At 40.5% G+C, this 20,858-nt stretch overlaps 2 long non-coding RNA genes across 2 annotated transcripts; one reads left to right on the top strand and one right to left on the bottom strand.

Annotated features, from left to right (window-relative positions):
- Positions 1–1,489: 1,489 nt before the first annotated feature.
- Positions 1,490–20,412, bottom strand: LOC142600098 (uncharacterized). The gene is made up of 4 exons (XR_012833551.1): positions 19,137–20,412; positions 17,406–17,497; positions 16,763–16,862; positions 1,490–1,694 (listed from the first exon to the last, which is right to left on the bottom strand). It is a non-coding gene; the product is annotated as an uncharacterized LOC142600098 (long non-coding RNA).
- On the top strand, positions 7,650–9,611 carry LOC142600097 (uncharacterized). Its single transcript, XR_012833550.1, has 3 exons — positions 7,650–7,660; positions 7,998–8,074; positions 9,553–9,611. It is a non-coding gene; the product is annotated as an uncharacterized LOC142600097 (long non-coding RNA).
- Positions 20,413–20,858: the final 446 nt, after the last annotated feature.

Here is a 20,858-nt window from a genome sequence, read left to right as displayed (position 1 = left end):
GGGTGACTGTTTTCCACATGCTTACCCTTTAATAAGTCCTGTTCTCTTTCATATCCTCTTGCCAAGTTCCCTCCTTTTTCTTCTGCTCTAAAGCATGCCCATCCCCATACTTTCGTTTTTCTCCTTAGGCATCTTCCAGTATCCTCTTCCCCCCCCCCCCCCCCCCGTGAAAAGAACACCATATGTACAAAAGGGTTCTCTCCCTCCTCAGTCCTCCTATCATCATCCACATCCCTGATTTCAGTCCCATCCTTCAGCCACTTAGAAAGAAACTCCCCTCATCCCAGGATCTGCCCTCCTAAAAAAACCCTTGAAAAGCGAGCCCTGTATGGCACTATACCCATTGCTCTCCATTCTTAGCCTGGCGCATCAGTTTGTCCAGTCTTTTGGCTCCAATCTTGGAACATCTTTGAATAAAAAAAAAAAGTGACTGACAGAAGCAGAAGAGTTTTGCTGAAAGTTTTTAAAGATATGTTTTACTTGAACTTTGGTTTTCCTGTTTATGTGGTACTGAATCCACAACACACGCTTTGTCTCTACTTAGGCTAAAAAGAGACAGCATTCCTGGTGCTATGGATACACCTGTTGTAACAACAGTCAGTGCAGACCTACTCTATAATATTTTCACCAACTGTGGCTCCAGCTCTGGTTATTTTCAAAAAACAGTTTAACTGAAGTGATTTAAAACTAACTAGGAACTAACTAGTTTTAGAAATCTTTCATTTTAGATCAGTCCTTCATGTAGATGGCCTCCCTGCAACAATTGTCAGCACTTTATGCACTACAACTGTGCTATATATAACTTAATACTGTCCTGGAAGATGGTGTTTATTCCTCCATCACAAGGTACCACTGCTGTAGCACCAGGGCAGCCAAAACAGTGTCCATACTAATGATTAGTGTTCATAAAAGACTTGTTGCACAGAATTTAAACCAAGTTTTCCACTTGGTTTACAGACATGCATGAAACTGAAAATACCACCACAGTGGTATTTAGGTTCAGTCAACAAATTGTGGAACTTAACCATTTTCTTCTGGTGATCTCATCTACGTAGTTGGAAATGAGTACATAGTTTTTTCATAAATAGCTCCAACATCCTCCTTGACTTCCAAGAACCCTTGATAATAACCCAGCCTGTCATCACAGTCAGGAACAATGCCAGCAGAAACTTTTATACATGTAATAATCTCTGAAAGTCAAATAAGAAATATAAAACTGGATACAAAAGAGAAAAATATCCTAAAGAATTCTGAAAATGCTTTTGCTGTATAGCATAGAACCTACGAGCCTGATCTAAACCACCAAAAGCCTCTTGAAATGACAAGCGGACTTAGTGTTAGGCTTTACAAAGTGGAACAAAATAAGATGGTACAAAGTATAAAGCCTTTAATACATCTTTAAAGAATATTTCATCTGGGCTGAAAGATGGGAAAATAGATAACAACAAAGTCCTTGACATTAATCACAAACAGTAATTTCACCCAATGCTTCTGTGATGACCTTGATGAACGTGCCTTGTAATAAAATGAAAGCATCAATATTCCATTATGATTTTATGTCAGTGTAGCTGGCAGTTGGAGGAGGGCGCCTGCATTAGCATTCATGTTAAAATCAGGAAGGTGCTCTTCAGTCGCCCACATTCAGCACTTGGGTTGATGTAGCAGAATGGCCTCAGAGTGCATGGACTGGATTTCTTTTGGACAAAACAAAATTGGAAGATGTGCTTGATAAGCTCAATTTGGGTGCTCTAGCTGCTAAAGGGCAGTCATTTCATGGGACCTGCCTACAGCTAGTCCAGATTAACCACCATAAAAAAGCACTGGGTCTTCAGCACTGTTTGACTCCACAAATCAATTCCTATTATGCTATGCTACTCACTAGTCACCTTGAGGTAAAGACAGATCCGTATATGCGCAAGTAGGCAAGTACTGCCTCCACAACTTCCTTTAGTGAAGAAAAGGCCAAAAAGCATTTGGAGTCATTTATTTATTTCCAGTCATTTATTTATTTATGCTTCAAGAACTGGCAATTCATTTAATGCCTTTTTACCTGGAAGGTGATTTTCACTGAAACAGTATTTGAAAATCTGCAACCAGCAAGGCTTGTACCGACTAGCACTTCCATGAGTCAGTGAGCAGAAAACTTGGGTTGCTATGCCCCTCTGTAAACACTTTTTGCTGGAAGAAAAAAACCCAAGCATATTACTGTACCACGCTCTTGTTTTTCTTGCTAGCTAAAATTTCCTATTGAATTCAAAAGCATCTCTTTCCTCTGCTTTGTAGGCTTTGTTTTAAAACTGTAGGGGCAAACGCCCTTTTCTGAGTTACGGTACAAGTAAAGGGTAGCATAAAAATAAGGCTTTTAGTGTTCAAACATAATTATCACATGCAAGTTTGAGAAATATGGTTAAGTATCACATTAAAAATCTTCTAGAGCTATATCTTTTTTTTTTTTTAATTATTATTTTGCTGTTGTGTTTCTCATTGTTCTTCACAAAGCTTCATTAAGGTTAGCAGTCATGGGAATTTTCCACAAGGTCCCTTCCAGCTACAGGTGTTAATCCTGCAATATCCTGTAACAGCAGTCAGAACATTTCTAGTCAATGAAACATAAGTACCCATAAATAATTTTGTCCCAAAGATATTTTGCCATTATAAAATATTTCATGATAACATTAGACATTCTACGGTAGATATCGAGTAAGTCGGGAAGATTCGAAGTTCCTGAACCACTGGCCCGAACACATCTCCTCTAACTGTAACATTTGAAGTCTCACAAAAAGTTCCAGACACAGAATTGCTCCTGCAAAAATGAAAAACTTACCTTTAAGCAGCAAGCTGCTCCTAAAGCCAATAGCTGAAAAGGAGAAATGTCTTTAAACAATTGTTCCAATCCATTACTGTTTTTTCCAGCATTTTTTCAACTTGGGTCAATGTAACTTTCCTCATGGCATGAATAGGAAAGTATGAATTCTTTATCACAGATGCTCATTTCTTCACCTTTAGAATCTCAGCAATGATCCTCATCCTCCATGAACAAGGACAGCAGGCCAAAACCTGAGTCCACCCACTCACCTGACTCTGACTTGAACTGATTTAGGTAAAGTAGCTACCTATGTAGACTGACAGTCTGAAATTGAATTAACAACAGATAATAGATTGGATCAGCTTCAGCTGTTAATGACTTAGGAAAAAGCCCACAAAAGGTACCTGCACTGATTAAAGTAAATTGATTGAGTCAAACTGATGCAACTGTCTTGATCATTTTCCTCTCAGTTTTTCAATCCTACATTGTTTAAGAGGGACCCTAGCACAGGATTTTTCCTGGAAAATGCAGATGAAACAATTCTCTTCATCTACTCAGCAGACTTTTCTAATTAGTGTGCATGTAGTGATCATCTGTAAAAGATTGTGTCAAGGTGGAATGAACAGAGATAGAAGGCATAAAAACTGTTATACTTAAAGCCTAACACTGCTTGCGAAAGCCTGCTTTTCTGTGATTTCATTAATTGGGGTTATGCACTTGTTGCACTATGTCAGCCAGACTGCTGGTGAAAATATTTAATGATGTTTCTTTCAGATCTGTCTGGGTTATTAAAAACTGAACAATGGCAGAGCTAGAAGAGCAGCAACTAGGTGAGTTCAACATGTCTGGGTTAAAGTAGTTTTCTACTTGAGACCTCGCAGTATTATTATAAACGCACATGCAACAAAAATAAATGTACTGTTCTACACAGTTTCTCTATCATACCATATTGTTTCACCTATTGCCATATATTAGCTGTGATCATATATATGCAGTACATTCCAACATACTAGGGTTAGTGTATGCTAGTGAGAAAACTGATCTGGTAGGAGAGTAGAAAGAACAGAGTGAACTGAGGAGAGCTGGAGGAAAAAGAGTGCTATGAAGATATACAGGAAAGGAAAAAGTGCATGAACCAAAGACATATTAGAAGAATAAGACTGAATTAAGAAAACAGCAAGATACTCCAGAATTTCTCTGATAATAATGCTTGCTCCCTGAATGGCTAGAAAAATAATAAACACATCACCCAAATGATTACTAGGGTCAGAACCGTCAGTCCAATTTGGAAACCTAAGCAACTCCCTCGTGAAAAAATTTACCTGGGATACAAGCTGTTCTCCACTGGCGTTAGAAATAATATGGCTATCTGTTGCTCACTCTTCCCATTGCAGGGGACAGATTGTACCACGTGGGCTCAGCAGTCAGTAAGGTCCCTATGTCACTTCAGATTGCTTATGTGATCTAGCATTATGTATCAATGAATGGTCCAAGGTCAGGATATATCTAGGAGCATATATGCCTTCAGGCTTTGACCTGAATTCTGATTACCAAAATGAAGAACTGAGCCCTACGCATCTGAAAACTTGCAGACACAGCCACAGACTGGTTGTGAAATAGTGGCACAGGCTCAAGAATAAAACAGCCTCCTCTCACACACACTAACGTTTTTTCCTGACTTACACAAATATGTAGGCACAAATAAACTGTGAAACGTGGCCAGGATATCTTGCATTCTAATCCCTGCTTTGACAGGGGCTCTGCTGTGACCTCAACTTATGTCACCCTGATTTCAAGTCTCAAGTCTCTCCATCCATAAAACTGTAGCCTTCTCTATTTTGTTAGCTGCTTTTTGCATTGCTAGTTATTTCCTGTTGTCCATAAGGAATTAAAGAAATTTAGACTCTTTAACATACCCTTCAAAAAAACCCAAACAAAACCAAACCCAAACCACCAAACCAAACCCACCAAAAAACCCCACCAAAACCCCACACCCAAAACCAAAGGCGATCTTAACTCAGATTAAGACAGCCATCAGGCCAGTGTAACTTGGGCTGGCTGCAGTAGTTAAAGTCTATAGACAAGACCATAGTTGAACAAAAGAGTCTTACCCCAAGATCCACCTGGAATTGCTCTGTCTTCACTGTTGTTTTAGCTGAGTGCCAATGCAAGTTCATGACGTGCCACTTTGTGGTGTATAAATGTATCTTATATCTTTCGGGCAACAATAAGAAGTGATAGATGATGTAGGCACACAAATTTCACTTTACTAAGGAGAAATAAGGTATATTAGTCTAATATTGTCTGATTTGGTTTAACCTGCATGCTGGGAATGGAAACGAATTGTAGATATACAGTCATGATACTCCTTCACTACATAAGTAAGGCTCACAGGCCTCCAAGTCCTAACCTCGAACTCAGAACTTCGGCGCTTCTGCGTATGTGGCCACTGGCATGACAGGTTGCAGGTCCGCCGTGAGGTCCACATGTGCTAACTGCCAGTTCCCTCTGCAAGGCCCAGAGGAGAGAAGGGGCTGACAGAGGTTTTGCATTTTGCCATTCAGGAATGTGTGGCTCTTAGGCTACACTGAAGCCACCAAAGAGACTGTGGAATCAATTCACTCAGACCTCATTTTTAATGTCATGAATGTTGCTGCTTACAGAGGATGAGTCATCAAGATTAGATTAAAAAGAGGGTGGTTACATACTGTAGTTCTTTATGGTTCTCAGTAATGTTCACTTTTACTCTTCCAGTGTTATGAGAGTACCTGGATCATGGCTGGTATTTTGCGAGCCCTGCTTTGACATACATGTACACTCCCAATGAAATGTGGGTGTTCCATTAAGGAAGCATTCATTTGCACACAAGCATGCTGCTCTAAGAAGTGTTCTACCCCCATATGCTGCAAAATGTGATCTCCCTAAGGCTATAAAGAAGATTCACTATCATTCCTTGAGAATACAGCAACAAGAGGGTCTATTCATATTCTTAGGAAGAATTACTAGAAATACCACCTTTCCCTGGTGCTGAAAAGCAATTTAAAAGGACAGTAATGCTACTCTATGTTGCTAAATAACATAATATCTGGTGTTTCTTTCTGAAGGCTAACTCATGCAATCACATGAACATGACTACACATGACGTTCAACTTCCTTCATGAAAGTAGTCTTTCATCAGCCTGGTTAAAGATCTAAAGCTGAAAAATGTAACCCCCTGGGCGAGACAGCAAATTGAGAAGAACCCCAAGTTTTTATGTATTTTAAACAAATCTTGTGACTTTGAGTCACCTCCTAACTTAGGCAATGTTGCATCTCCTAATCTTTCCTTATGCTTTGCTGACAATCTCAGTGTTCAAGTAAAAATTTTACTTAACAGGCAATATCATTTTAAGAGAATTGTGTGCAAAAGATTGTACCTTCCAGCATGTTTGCATAGGACATGGCAGTAGGAGGCCTCATTTCCAATTGCACACAGCAGAACCATAAATGCCATTTGAGCAAACAAAACACCAGGCACTGCGTCAAGTATCTTTTTTTGCATTTCACGGTTTTTATTTTACTTTGCAGGGAACTGCTGTGTACAGAACAGAATAACTACTGCAATGGATGGCCTGCTGCTCAAAAAATGAAGGGTGAGGACTAGAGATTCCGGATTTCTACATTCAGCTCTGCAAGATTTGAAACATGTCTGTGATGAGATCAGAAGCAGCCAAACTATGTCCCTTAGTTATGACTACGATTAATAGCTAGTGTATTGTGTAGCTCATAAGACACTCAGATCCAGACCCCTGTAATATTACACACTGCATAAATGCAGAACAGGAAGCCTGGCTGAGCCTCCAGAGTGCTTACTACCTAATGACTCATACAGTCATTTTTGGATACTCAGCATAAAATACATTATGCTAGTTTTCAGAAGTCCCAAGGAGAAGTAACTCTCAGCAGTAAGAACCAGAGCTGCAGGTCCTCATTCTTCAAGACAAGGCTCAAGAAATGAACAAATTCTAAGTCCCTGTGGCCAGCATTTCTGCTTGGCAATGTTTTTTCTAAAGGCATATGATCTGCCAACAGAAAACTAAGCTGTTTTAATAGCACAGCACATAGCAAACCTCCCAGATATTGAAGCTCACAGCATTAGCAAACATTCTGAAAATGTTGGTACTTGTCCTTCTGCTCACAGAATGTAATGTGAAGCAGGACTCACCTATGTTCTCCAAAGGGTTCATTAATCACTGTACAATGTTTTACAGTTAGCGTGATTTGACTGGCATGCCTCAAGAATGCTAATTAAAAAGTATGAATGACCAATTTCTTCTCAAGTAAAGCACCCCATATACTAGCCAGGCTGTTATAATAAAACAACAGCAAACATGAACACCACAAAAAATACTTAAAAAAAAAAAAAAAACAACCCAAAAACCAGCATGAGTCCCAAACTGCTGCTATTTAGTTTCATGCCAGCACTAAGCAATGCAGCAATATACTAAAAGTTGAGGGGAAGGCTTTTTACCAAATCTGCACAACATAGTGCAAGAAGCAGAGAGTATCATTACAGAGTCACTTCCTAAGGGGAAGACAGGTGATTACCACAATTTCCAAGGGGCTATAAGGTCCATCAATGAACCTGAAGTCCTGAAATGCCATTCAGTGCCTAACACAGTTCTACTTTGGCGAAACTCCACTGAAGTCAACTAGAACTTATGTTCAGTTGAAAGATAAATTTAACACAAGCAAATCAGCTATCACAAGCAAATCAGTAAGGCTCTCCCCTTATTTGCAAAAAGAGGTTTGGGCTCCACTCTCCCTGGATTCTCCCATGCTGAGTCTGAAACCTACTGGAGGCTTTGAATTCAGGTATTGAATTTGTGTCCTTTTTCTTTTTCTTTCTTCCATTTAGGATTCCAAGCCTATTTGAGATTGTGTTCCAAGGCTTAATTTTGTTTAATTTTCTATCTTGTATATAGTACACAGAAAGGAAGCCAGCATTTCTTGTTTAAATGCCAGGTATTTTGCTTCTGATTTCAGTGAAGCTAATTATTCAGTATGTTTAGTGGGTCTACTTTAGCCTCAGATATCCCATGTACTCAACTATTTACGCATTTTAATCGCTCACATTACAATGCCAACACAATACTGTTTGCAGTACAGGCATATGAAATGGCTGTCCTCTGCAGTCAATACTCCTTCACAGGTGCTCAGCAAACACAGCAACTGAAGAATTGTAGTTTACATGAGGATCTAAATGCCTTGCCAGAGAGTCTTTGAAAGGTATGCTTTTGCAGCAAATATACATAACTTGCTTTCATATACTTTAAGTTAAGCAGCCACGGTTTTGAAAACAGAGGTCACAAAGCAAAATAACTGATGTATGGAATTAGCTGACTAGGCTGTCACTCAGTTACATACATTTTTGATGCTAACAAGTGGGAAGCCTAGATTTTCTTCTTTCTGCCAATGCTACTGCTTTGCCACTTCTCCTTAACACTCTAACTAGTTACTCTGTGGTATTGTTTTAACAAAAGGTCAAGTTACTCTTCAACAGAAAAAAAAAATTATGTCATTAGGTATATGGTTAACAAAAATGTATCTTATGGTTTCCTTTGATGAAAGTAACTAGTGATTTATAACTAAAAGAGAAGCTTATGTTTAGAAAGCAGTGCTGTTATTTTTTTTAAGCAATTTTAATGTCAGTGACATTTCCCCAAATATGTGTCCAGCTTCCTTTGAAAAATGTGCAGTGGGTTTAACAAGCCTTGTGCCTCCAAAACTTTCCAGAACCTGTATCCACCTTTTTCATGAGGCAGAGTATGCATTGCTTCTCCATGAATTTGATCTGTCTGTCACCTTCTCTCTAGTTTGTGTTCTTTCAAACCCTTTCATCTGAACAGAGCTGGAAAAAAAATCAAGATAACAAGCTAGATGCTGTCTCACGTTTAGATTTATCAAAACTTGAGCCACAAGTGGAAAATATGTCCTATTTTCTGTTTGTGGCTGCAATTGCGTATGTCATACAGGATGTGGATTCTAACACATCTGATGCAAATACAACAGCATATATGGGTCTTTTAAGCACACTAAAAAGTTAATTGGCTTTGCAAGGTAAGACATGCAGCTGCAGGTGAGTTCCAGCTGACAGATATATATATCCCCCAGACCAAGAACAGGCAAGAAAGATAAGCATGAAAGCACGTCTGAGGTCAACACTTCCTCCTCTCCACCCCTTCCTGCCACTGCATAAAAGCACAACTGTCTGATACGATGGAGAATAACGTTTTTCAGCCACCTCATTCTTGACAGAAAAGACTGATTCTGTGATGTTTGTGCCTGAGTTAGGACACTTGTTGAGTGGGAGGCACCAGCAAAGTACAGTACTATCCACGAAGACTTTTTGGCATTGGTGCTAAACAGCATGGCAATAAAATACTGTTACCAGCTCTGTGTAACTACATGATTTTTTGTTTGCATCATCATAGCATCAATGGACCCAAATGGGGTAGGCACTGAAAAAATCCAGAGACTGAAGCTCAAACTCCTCTTATTTTAAAAGAATACCCAATAAAGGGACATCTATGTACCCTTGGTATTCTGTAGGATGTGTATTTTGGATAAGGTACAGCTGGAATTTCTAAGTAAATCTCTAGCTGATCTTAAGGACAGCTCTTCAATAAAGCATAAGGAAGAGACTACAGAGTGAGAAAATTCAAACGTATCACTAAATAAATCATGGGTGTTTCTATCTCTTGCAGGAGCAACCGGAGTATTGCCTGGAAGGGATGAGAATGTCAGATACTCCTCTGCAGACCCTGGAAAAGCAGTCATGGGGGACAGAAAGCAGGAAAAGAGAGAAAGAAGGAAAACGTGTCAAAGTCAATATATCTAATATAAGACAAAAATTTTCCAATATCAACTAAGTAAATAAACAGTTTATAATTTGTCCTTTTCTCTAGTGGAAAGCTTATACCCGTGAAAGTACCCTAGTGTAACAATTTCATCAGAAATGTCTAAAGATTCATTCTCTAAAGACAAATGGGACTTTCACCTTGAACAAATATAGCAAGTAGTGAGTTGCATGTAATTCTCAAAGGAGACTTGACATACATACAACAAGACCTTAGAGCTCTCCAACTCCCTCTCCTTGCAACTCTTTGTATAGTCAAGGATTTATTTTACAAATGTGTTAGTACCTTCTTATGGTAAATTTAACAAAAAACAGCAATCTTTGAAGTCTGGCCTTGGTTGTGTTAGAGTAAATCTGAAGCAACCCCGTTGTGTTCTGCAAGTTCTGTCTGACACACAGAAGTCGGGCTCTGGAGCTCAGGTCTCAGCCCGAGTTAGAAATGAGACAGATAAGTACTTTTAGCTCCATAAAAGAAAAGCTCAATATACTGACAAGTGACATGTTCACTTATTTCCTTGAATTGTCACCAGGCACCAAACAGTGCCTATTTTAGTACTGGGAACTAATTGGAACGGATTGCTGCAAGACGCTTAAGAGAAGTTGCTCTTTTAATTTGTTTTTTTCAAAGTAATCATCCATATTGACACACCATTTTCCTCCTGCAGAAGCATAAAGCAGGGGCAATGCTTTTACTGTGAACCTTCTTTTTTCTGTTTCTGGCAAGTATCCTAAATTGTGTAATTTAATATTCCTCCCAAAAGCACTGGAAACATTTGAGATAATCCCATGAGGATCAAGGACAAACTGTGGATTACATTCTTGGCACTGGACTACACTGGAAGCCTGGATTTTTCTTGCTGTTCCTAAATATTTGTGAGCTAACCAAATAAGACCACAGCAGAATTAAGATTAACTTGATGTCATTTTACTTTTTTCTTCCCAAACCATCCCAGGACCTAATGCATTCCTGCTCAGTCTAGGAAATGTGTTTAGGTCAAGAGGATGTGGTTATGCTCATTAACCTTGCATATTAACAAAGTGAGGACAGGTTGTGTAGTTGAGGACATGACTTTTACTTTTTTTTCCTGCATGCTATAAAATGTGTACTTGGCCATGAATCCTGCTCCTGTTTCACAGATGTAGGGGGCCAGTAACATAAGGACAGCCACAGTGAATCAGACCAAATCTATAAAAAGCCAGGCTCCTTCCTCTAACAGTAGCCAATAATGGGTACTTTAGGAAAGAGTACAAAAAACAGGGCAAGACTGACTCTTCCTCTACCCCAGCGAGACATGGTCATTTGCTGTTCAGGGACAGCCAGAGCCAGAGGCTAGTTTTGCACCTGTGCATTTAAAATCCTTTCTATGATTTTCTTCAGTTTCTTTTTTTGAGCCCATTTTTCTCCTGGTCTCCGTAACACCCTGCACCCATCAGTCTCAGTTTATTTCTACTATGCTATGTAAAAAGAACTTGCCTTTGTTTGATTTAAGCCCATTGCCTGGTAATTTCAACAGGCACTCCAAGTTCATCATGTGATAGAATAATCCCCCCCTCCCTCAGCACCCATGGTATGTTTAATACCAGGTCATCAGCAGTAGAACCACTCTCACCACTATCTGTCCCACCACCCTCTGGTGGGGCAGGGGCTGGATTTAGAAGTACAGATGGAGATATAGAGACAAAGCAAAGAACGTAAGTTTTATCTTTCGCTGTCCTTACACCCACAAATTACAGTGAAAGCTTTCAGAAAAACAATACATTTAATCTCAACAGTTTCTGAACTTACTAAATAACCAGAGCCCTCAGAGATATAGTAGGTCTCCCTTGCAGAATAAGCCCAGGGTTTTGTATTTTAAACAAAGAAACCATTCAAGCTAATGTATGACAGCTGTTAGAGTTCACCTCCCAGTACTTTCAGGAAGGGCTGGAAAACATGCTAGCTCAGACATTTTTCAAGATCCAAAGACCTCAGCACTGAAAAACTAAATCAAATATATCAAACTGCTTGAATGCAAGCTGTAACTTGCTATCTGACTTTATGGAGAACTTGTCAAAAATTATACAAGAAGGTGTACAGCAAAACTTAAAACATATAAAGCTGTTGAACAGTTTAAGTAATTTGTTTTTTACAAAAGAGCAAATGAAATGACAGCTACAGATAGCACATCCAAAACATTGACTTCATATTAGCAAAAAATCAGTCAGTTTAAAAAGTAGAACAACTTAGGAACCTTGCTTATTTCCTATATTGTAAGATTATTCTCCAAAAAAGTGTACGTTCTCTAAAATGCTCATGCTTTCATGATGCTCCCAGAGTCATCCACTATATACTATTGCTGTAATCCTGTGATGAAACTGACCTGAAAATGCAACAGCAATCATAGAATCTTAGAATGGTTTGGGTTGGAAGGGACCTTAAAGATCATCTAGTTCCAACCCCCCTGCTGCAGGCAGGGACACCCTCCACTAGACCACGTTGCCCAAAGCCCCATCCAACCTGGCCTTGAACACTTCCAGGGATGGGGCCTCCACAACCTCTCTGGGCAACCTGTTCCAGTGCCTCACCACCCCCACAGTAAAGAATTTCTTTCTAACATCGAATCTAAATCAACCCTCCTTCAGCTTAAACCCATTACCCCTTGTCCTGTCACTCCACTCCCTGATAAACAGTCCCTCACCAGCTTTCCCGTAGGCCCCTTCAGGTACTGGTAAGCCACAATTAGATCTCCTCGGAGCTGCCTTTTCTCCAGGCTGAACAATCCCAACTCTCTCAGGCTGTCCTCACAGGAGAGGTGCTCCAGCCCTCTGATCATCTTTGTGGCCCTCCTCTGGACTCGCTCCAACAGCTCCATGTCTCTCCTGTACTGGGGCCCCCAGAGCTGGACGCAGTACTCCAGGTGGGGTCTCACCAGAGCGGAGTAGAGGGGCAGGATCACCTCCCTCGACCTGCTGAGTCAATATTTTTTTAGATCAGTACCTTCCACAATTCCACAAACTAATAGAGAGTATTAACACTCATATATGTTTTTGAATTATCTAGAGAAATGCTACAGCAGCATTAAAAATAACTCACTTTTCTGTTACATTGGATGGTTCAAGTAATGCTCCACAAGTTTACCATACTTGATGCACAGTTCTAGGATAGGTTAATATCATGTCTAATATCCTTTACTTCTTATAGCTAAATATAAAATGAGAAAGAAAATAATCACAATGATAGGGGTGGGTCACACTGCTATGAGGGTGAGGCAATGGAAAACTATTCAGCTAGTGCATCATGCCTGTATCCTCCACTTTCCCCAGTTAACAGATGTAGCCCCTTATCTGTTTAAGATAGACTCTGCAAAAACACTAATGATGGATTAAAGCCCAGTTTTTAAATGCATGTTGATACTGTGCAACTCAACTTTATAACCTAAGAGGTAGCCTATCTTAAGAATCAATAAAAGCAGGTAGGGCCCTATGTCCCATGGTTTTCACATGGCTTCTTGTTTTAAAAATAAATGCCATCCTCTTACATCTTCCTTTGATGGGTGAAAACAAGAGAACTTCTCCAAGGCCTCCTCTTAGGAAATTTAGAGGGAGAAATTCTGTTTCTCTAGGAAGCAGACACAGTGCTGCTGTGACTGGTCAGTATCTCACATTAATGGAGAATGAGAAAGTCCAGAAGGCAGGAAAAGTTTGAAACTTGTGGGAGAGGAAAATTTGCAGGAGTTTTCCACAAGTAAGAGTAGAAAACAGCTCTCATGTGAAAAGTAAACTCAGGACAATAACCCTAAGGACTCATGTTTAGACAAGAAACAGTGTCATTGGGAAAACCAGTGGTGAGCATGTGATAGTCTAGCCAGGGACTTTCAAGGCAGTTTGGAAGAAAGGTGGAAGGAAGGCGTCAGGACAGGGCTCTGGGTTTTATTACACTGAAAAAGAATGAAACTGAAGTACCACCCCAAAGGGGAAGATAAAGTAGTGCTGAGATCCAGTATTGTTTGGGACACTCTGCTTCATTTAAAAGCTACAAACACAATAAAATCCCACAGAACTCATGACAAGGCATGATCTGACAAGAAGACTAAGTTATATAAATAGACAAAAAAGGAAGTGTGATGCTGAGATGGTGCAGCTGCCCTACAATGTCCTACACTATATTAGCATATCAGGAGTCATACAGAATAACTTCTTAGCAGACACTAGTATCAGTAAGAAATTGATTATGTAGCTTTCAATATGCTGGCCTGCTCCTCAAATCCATTTTAGTCCTTCGAGCCACACTGTACCCAACAGGGCTTCCCTGAAGTAGTTCAGCCCACTTGGGAAAGCTGAACTACTTTTAAAAACATTAGTGTTTTCCAAACTAACTGTCACAAACTGCCCCCAAAAGCTTCTGTTCTCTGCCCTTGCTGTCTGCTCTCCCTCAAAGTACACCACCTACATTCATCTTTACAGGAGCTTCTCCACTCCAGCCCAGTACCCAGAGCTCCCACTCATAGATTTGCCTCTGCAGTGCCCAGCCTCATCTCCAGCACGATTACTTCTGCTTTGCTGACGCTGCCCCGTCCACAGGGCTAGACTAATGTGAGGTGAGAGATTAAGAAACTCAGGCAAAGGAAGTGAAAGTTGTGATTCAACAGATGGTGAATCACAACTCTTAGGCAAGACTAAAATCAGAGTGCTGTCAAAACATTTATTGACTGGTCTTTTAAGGTGCTCTTTTTCAAACCAGACACAAGAACAGGCAGTAACAAGACATTGTTCTTTCTCAGAGTTTTGAGAGGAAAAAAAATTGCTCAAGACAGTGGATTAACTTAGACATCCACTAACTTGTTGATGAAGATCTGCAGTGTTTCACTTCAGAAACATGTGCATTTCACAGGTAAGCAACGTGTTCCTGGCACATACTTTGCATGTGGTGACAGTGGTCACCATACGAGGAGCTAGTGGGCTAGGATCCTCCACCCTGGTGAAGAGACACCTTGGGAGGCCTGATGGCATGGATAGGAACTTCACTCTCTCTTCAGATATTCAAGAACAAGGAGTCACCAATAAAGAGAAGCTGGGTTCCAGACAAGCCCTATAGACCACAATGCTCCCTGCTGGAGGATCTTCTAGCTGCAGAAAGTTCAAGGGAGACTGAAAGAGCATTTAGAAGAGAGATCTATTGATAGTCACTAACCAGATAAACCACATCAGGTTCAGGAAATCCCTAAAGAGAAAACACATCTGCTGGATATTCTCCCAGCCTAAGTACCATGCCTCATTCTTTTGCTTCTCTGGTGTCTGCTTTTGGGTTTGGCTTGCTTTTAATCAACCAGCTCAGTCTGTACTTGGTACAACACTACCAATCTGTTCTTGTGCGCATCAAGGGCTGAACCTGTCCCCTCAGCACCATTCCTGCCCTGGAGGACATGGCAAGTCCCACCAGCCCACTGGAGGAGGGAGGGGCAGCCATGTGATGCTAAACCTCAACACAAACCATTAGACATAAGCCTGGGGCCATTGTTGGAGTCAGTGAGCAGACAGACTGAACCAGTCAGATCATTTGCACATATGTTACTTTAAAGGCACAGCCCTCACTGACACTCAGGGTCATGCACGTGGGGTGCTGATTGCACCAAAAAGTGCCTTTGGATGCTTCAGAATTGTAAGTGTTTTGAAAACAGAAGAAATATTGATAAATAACCTTACAATCCAACCAGGTTTCTATGCTGAGATAACAGACCTCATTCTACCCCACCCTGTCCTGTCCTGTCCTGCATTTCATACCCAGTCTGCAGGAGAAGAATGCATTTAGTTTAGATTTAAACTAATGGAGAAAAACCAAGCCTGATAGTCCATTTAAGTTATAACTACAGGCTTTGCCATGGCCATTATTCAATGACCAGATATAGCCAACAGTATGAGGAAAGAGTATCTCTTACTTGACAGTAACTAATGTAATAAGCAGGCCTTATCGTTAGTTTTCTGGACACAATGCAGGAAAACCAGTTTATCTTCTTTTTCATAGAAGTCCTGCCTGACCTTATCCCTGCAGTACAGTGTAAGGGTAATAGTAAGATGGTGCATTAAGCCTATGGTTCCACCAGATGGTAAACCAGCCCCCCAGCACTAAGTTAAAAATGCCACAGCCAGGAACCATCACAAGTCCTGAATTGCCACCTTCAAATGACCACAACACCCCTCTCGTATACGGTCTCTTGATCTTTACACTGGTCATCTTCCTTGTCAGTGAGGGTGAGCATAGCACCTTTTTCCATGGAAACTGCTTTCCCACCCTAAGCACTCTGTTGATTCTCCACATACGCATCTTGCTTGTGCCGTCTTGGGCAGTGGCAGCTATATGCTGCTACTTCCCTAAGATTTCTATTTTAATAACTGCAACTATTTAAAAAACTGCTGAATACTATACGATGTTCACTTATGTGTGCCTTACGGAAGTCTGATCAGCAAGTGCAGATTGTGAGATTGTCTGATTTTAAAAAACCTTGAAAACTGCAGCAAGCTGTGCAAAACAAATGTGAACAATTACAATGTTACTGGTGTGAATGTGATTTAGTCCACTTGATTAAAGATGAACTAGAATCTGATGACATAGCTTTCATCCTGCCACCATGCCTTACACCAGTAAAGGTTCTGGACATGCAAGATACTAAGACAGCACTGCAGCTCTTTTAACCCAAGTTGCTGTGGTTATCACAGCCACAGAGAATAATTTTAGCATACCTCTCTCTAGTGAGAGTGGGAAAGATTTTACACCACGAAAAAACATGTAGTGCTTTCTGACACCCTTAGAATCAAGGCTTCTTGATGGGTATTACTGAACTTAAGGGAGCATAAGCTCTTGATATTAGATCCACAAGTTTGAAGTTCAGTTCTGTAGTTATACAGGAGCATTTCAAAGATTATAAGCCTCTGGAGCTCTGTAGAGCTGCCCAAACAGTAGAGGAGTTTCAACCACGCTATCACAGTGCATGTCTGTTACTCAGAAATAGCTGCAGACACAAGGCTCTTAAGACTTGTGAGCTAACTGAGCTGGTCCTTTAGCTTAACCATAAACAACGTACAGATTATTCTGGGGAAGACGGAAGGGTGTGTATTTTGGCTTCTAGATGGACTTTCATAACAGCAAACATTACATTTAGTCTGTATAAACAGCTACAGTGGCTGCAAGAAAAAAAAAAATTACGACACTAGGGCAGGGGAGTAGTGTGTTTGACCTGGATCTCAGTACAAGAAACAAAACAGGGAGTCCACTTCAACAGATCACTTCTGCTTGTTCTTCCCCTTTCCATGGAAGCCTGGGAGAGAGGTCATGCTTTAGCTTTTTAGCCTTGATGAAGCCACATATGCAATAGCTATGGTTTTGGAAAATTCCCGATGTTTTATGAAGATGGTGTTATGTAACAGCAAATCTGAAGGCAGAGCTGAAGGAAGGGTGCAGAGGAAACAGGAAAACAGACAGACCTCTCATTGCAGGGAAGACTGTATGCAGTACCCGACCTGGTGTACTAGCACACTTCCAGAGGAGGTTGCACACAGCACATTTTGGGGCCTGATTTGTCTGTTAGTGCGAACCTCTCCAGGGGACTCGCTCTCTCTGGGCAATGCTACATTTCACTTTTTCTCTTCTTTTTTATTAACTTTGTAAAGGTGATCAAGAGTTAGAGGAAGAAAGGCTTTCCTCAAGCATTTCACAACTTCTCTTACCTTCTAGGAGGTAGCCTGAAGCAATTTCAGCACAGCACCTTCTTGTTCTCTAGTTATCCTTTCCCTCCTATACATACCCAGGAGAATCAATCCTGCATTAAAGAAAAAAAAAAAAAAGGGGGATTCCTATGAGCTTGCCATCCAGACAAATTACTGAGATGACAGATACAGTTGGAAAGGTTTTCGTCTTTCTCTTACAATCTTCACATCACCTACTGTTTCAGCTCAGTCCCGAAAGCTTTTAACTTCTCTGACACATACTGAAATACTAACTTAATTCAACTTATACTGTCATGCAAAAACCTTTGAGCCAACCTTTGTTAAACAAAAGTACTTGACCAACTTTGCAAGCCCTCAGTATCACTCTGAAGTCACAATCAAGGCTTTGTGTGATAAACTGGACAAGATTGGCTCTTTTAACTTCAGAAGTAATAGAAATGCCAACTTGATGGGGAATTTTTTGGTTCTCAACGTATCTTTTTCTTCCAATTTTCTGATAAGCAACTGCATTAATTCAGTGCTCAAAACAAAAGTATCAAGTAGCCTCAATGAAAGCACCATGCCTGTTTCAGTCTGAATCAGACCTGATCATGCTTCACTACCTTAGAACATGCAGTGTCTCTTGTTCTTTTGTTAATACTCTATTTGTGAATAAATTCTCATAGAAAAGAAAACCAAGGTAGACAGCACCTAAATACATACAGCTTCAGAGCTCTTAAATACAGGTAAAAAACCAACAAAAAAAGGAAGAAAGTTAGTGACTTTTTTTCATTGGCGATCATCTCATAAGACTCTAATTCTTCAAATCTTCTTGAAATCACTGTAGCCCCACAACCTTCTCTAGAATCACACCAGTTTGTATCAATAGAGGTTTTGGCTACAAAGCAACTCTAAACAGCCACACTATTATTGAGAGCAAAACCCATCACAAGATTCTCACTACCACAACACTTACAGGTGTGAAAATGGATGACCCGCTAAGTGATACAATACTCAAAATCATCTCACCATGTAAATTTTCAATCAGACTAAAAATTGACATGGAGATTTCAAAGGGAAGTCAAGACCTTGGAATTTCACCTAGCTCACTAAAAAAAGGATAAGGTACATTTCCCCAGGTTCAATTCTTGGCCAAGCAAATGCAAGAACCAATTTCAGGTTTTCCTTTTGCCTTTGATCTAAGCTCCAAGTGCCTTTTTCCTCTTCCTTTTGTATTTCCAAAGAAACAGAAGAGCACAGAAATTCAACAGCACACACACAAGCTGAAAGCCCCCACCCTTCATACCAAAACTATACATTGAAAATGCGGATCAAAATGTAAGCTGTCATTTTCGTGCCTCTTAACACTGTTGAGTTGAGCATCTCACACACACCACTAGGTACTATTCTCAGTAGCATAGAGAGAAATAAGCTGAAATAATGTGGTGAAGCCACTAGTTCAAACACATTAAAAGGAAGCTTGAGCTACTCTACAATGCTACTTTTACTAGCCAGCACAATTTGGTTGCACATATATAAGCAGGGCTACAAAAAAATCTCTCCTGTGCAAGGTGTCATATTTGATGCTTTGTCTGCTAATTGCACCTCCCCCACTGCTGCAAAGGGAAAGTATATGGCATTTGGCTGATATTTCAACCTGAAACTGCTGTTAGAGGCCCTCAGAAAGAGTTAATGTGAGAAGATTCATCACAGAAACAGTAGGAGTATTGATTTTACACTGTCACTTCTCACCTTCACCAGAGAATGCAGGCTAACCATGCTCCAGCATCCAGACCAAGAAATCCCAGTCTGTAAAAAAAGTTCTGCTTCTAAGATTCAGCAGCGAGAGCAAGACGCTGACATGACAATGTGGTTGCAGCAAATTCCCCCGATATACAAGAAAAGATTCTTCCTGATGTCCTGACCAGACAAGGAAGGTCCCATGCAACCACATCCAGCCTGGGAACGGTGAGCCCCTGGGGCTGGACTAGAGACCTCCAGAGGTCCCAGTCAGCTAAATTCCCAGATGTTATCAAAGTTTGCACTCAACCTAATACAGAAAAAAAAAAAATCATGAAATGCTCATCAGCATGAATGCATTTTCCATGTCTTTTGGCCTTAGCATTTATTTTTTCCATTATAGTAGTGTCTAAGAAAACCACTAAGAGAGCAGAGCTTTACTACAGTAAGTAGCATGGAAGAGCACAATGCATGTAGTTATCATGAAAACGTTTAGGTAAATCCAGTGAATGCAATTCAAGAACAAACTGAGCTATCACAGCCAGCCCTGGAAAAAGAACTGTGGAAAGAGCCAAATTAAGCAGACTTATCACAGCCCTTAAGATGGTAGCACCCTTCTCCCTCAGCCACAGATCTCTCCTGCAATTAATGACACGCTCCTTCCCTCACTCCTGTCTCCAGTGGCTCAGGTCTCCTGGCTCACGAGGGATGCTGTCCTCCAGCTGATGGCAGAAGAGAGCCCAGCTCAGAGGTCTCTTTCCCTTCTTACTTGCAGAGTTTCAGCAGCTTCAGAGCATCCTCTGCTGCCAAAGAGCAGAAACAGATCAGAAATGAGGAAATGGACTAAGCCTTCGAGTGAACATTATTGCTTTACACAGACCTCCCCCTCCAAAAAAAAAAAAAAAACAACCAAACCCCAAAACCCTACAATGAAGAGACAGATAATGAAGCCCTGATCCATATTAGGGAAAAGTCCCCTTGCTTTCCTTAGAACCACCTTTGAAACTGATCTCCTCCTGGGTCCTACAGGTGCAAAACAGTCCTGAAATACCAGAAGCTTGCTGTTTCCAAGGAACAGTCCCATACCAGAGTACAAACCTTGCAGGGCTGGGCTTTTGAGGCAGCTGTTATTTTTCCTCAGCCTAACCCTCATACAGATCCTCAATCAACAACAGGTTTAATAAATGTCACTACTTATTAGAAAATAATAAGATGCTTATTTTAAAAAAATATTAGTGAATCAGCTGTTTGATTTGAAAGAAAGCTATCATAGCTCATCTCTGCACATTACCATTATCAACAGCTGCACTGTCACTTATGTGCTTGCTTGAGGAAAGCTGCCCTTTCATTTGTTCACTAAATGTGATTGTGCTAGTTGGTTCGTTGTATTGTCCTACTGTTGATACAGCCGATGTCAAGGCAGCTGAGAAAATATAAAATCATTTTAATGGATGTGGTGCCAACATCAGCACCAAGAAAATCAAATTCTGAACTGTAAGTTGGTGCTATGCAGTACCTTTCAACATCTGGTTCTACACAATCCTTCTCCTTACTGGTCTCAATTTTTATTAGGGAAAAAAAACCCCAAAACAGTCCTTCAACTTTAGAAGGAACAGGCAGGCGTAAGCACGTGCCCTCTCAAATCCATGGGAAATACTAAACTGGTGGCCCCACAAAACGGTGAGATTCTAAAAAATCATTACTGTGAGTATAAAACCAGCAATGCCATACACA

The sequence above is a fragment of the Balearica regulorum genome, chromosome 1 (genome assembly GCF_011004875.1).
Source record: "Balearica regulorum gibbericeps isolate bBalReg1 chromosome 1, bBalReg1.pri, whole genome shotgun sequence".
Lineage (NCBI taxonomy): Eukaryota > Metazoa > Chordata > Aves > Gruiformes > Gruidae > Balearica > Balearica regulorum.
Note: the sequence above shows the minus strand (reverse complement) of the source record. Positions and strands in the feature narration are given on the sequence as shown.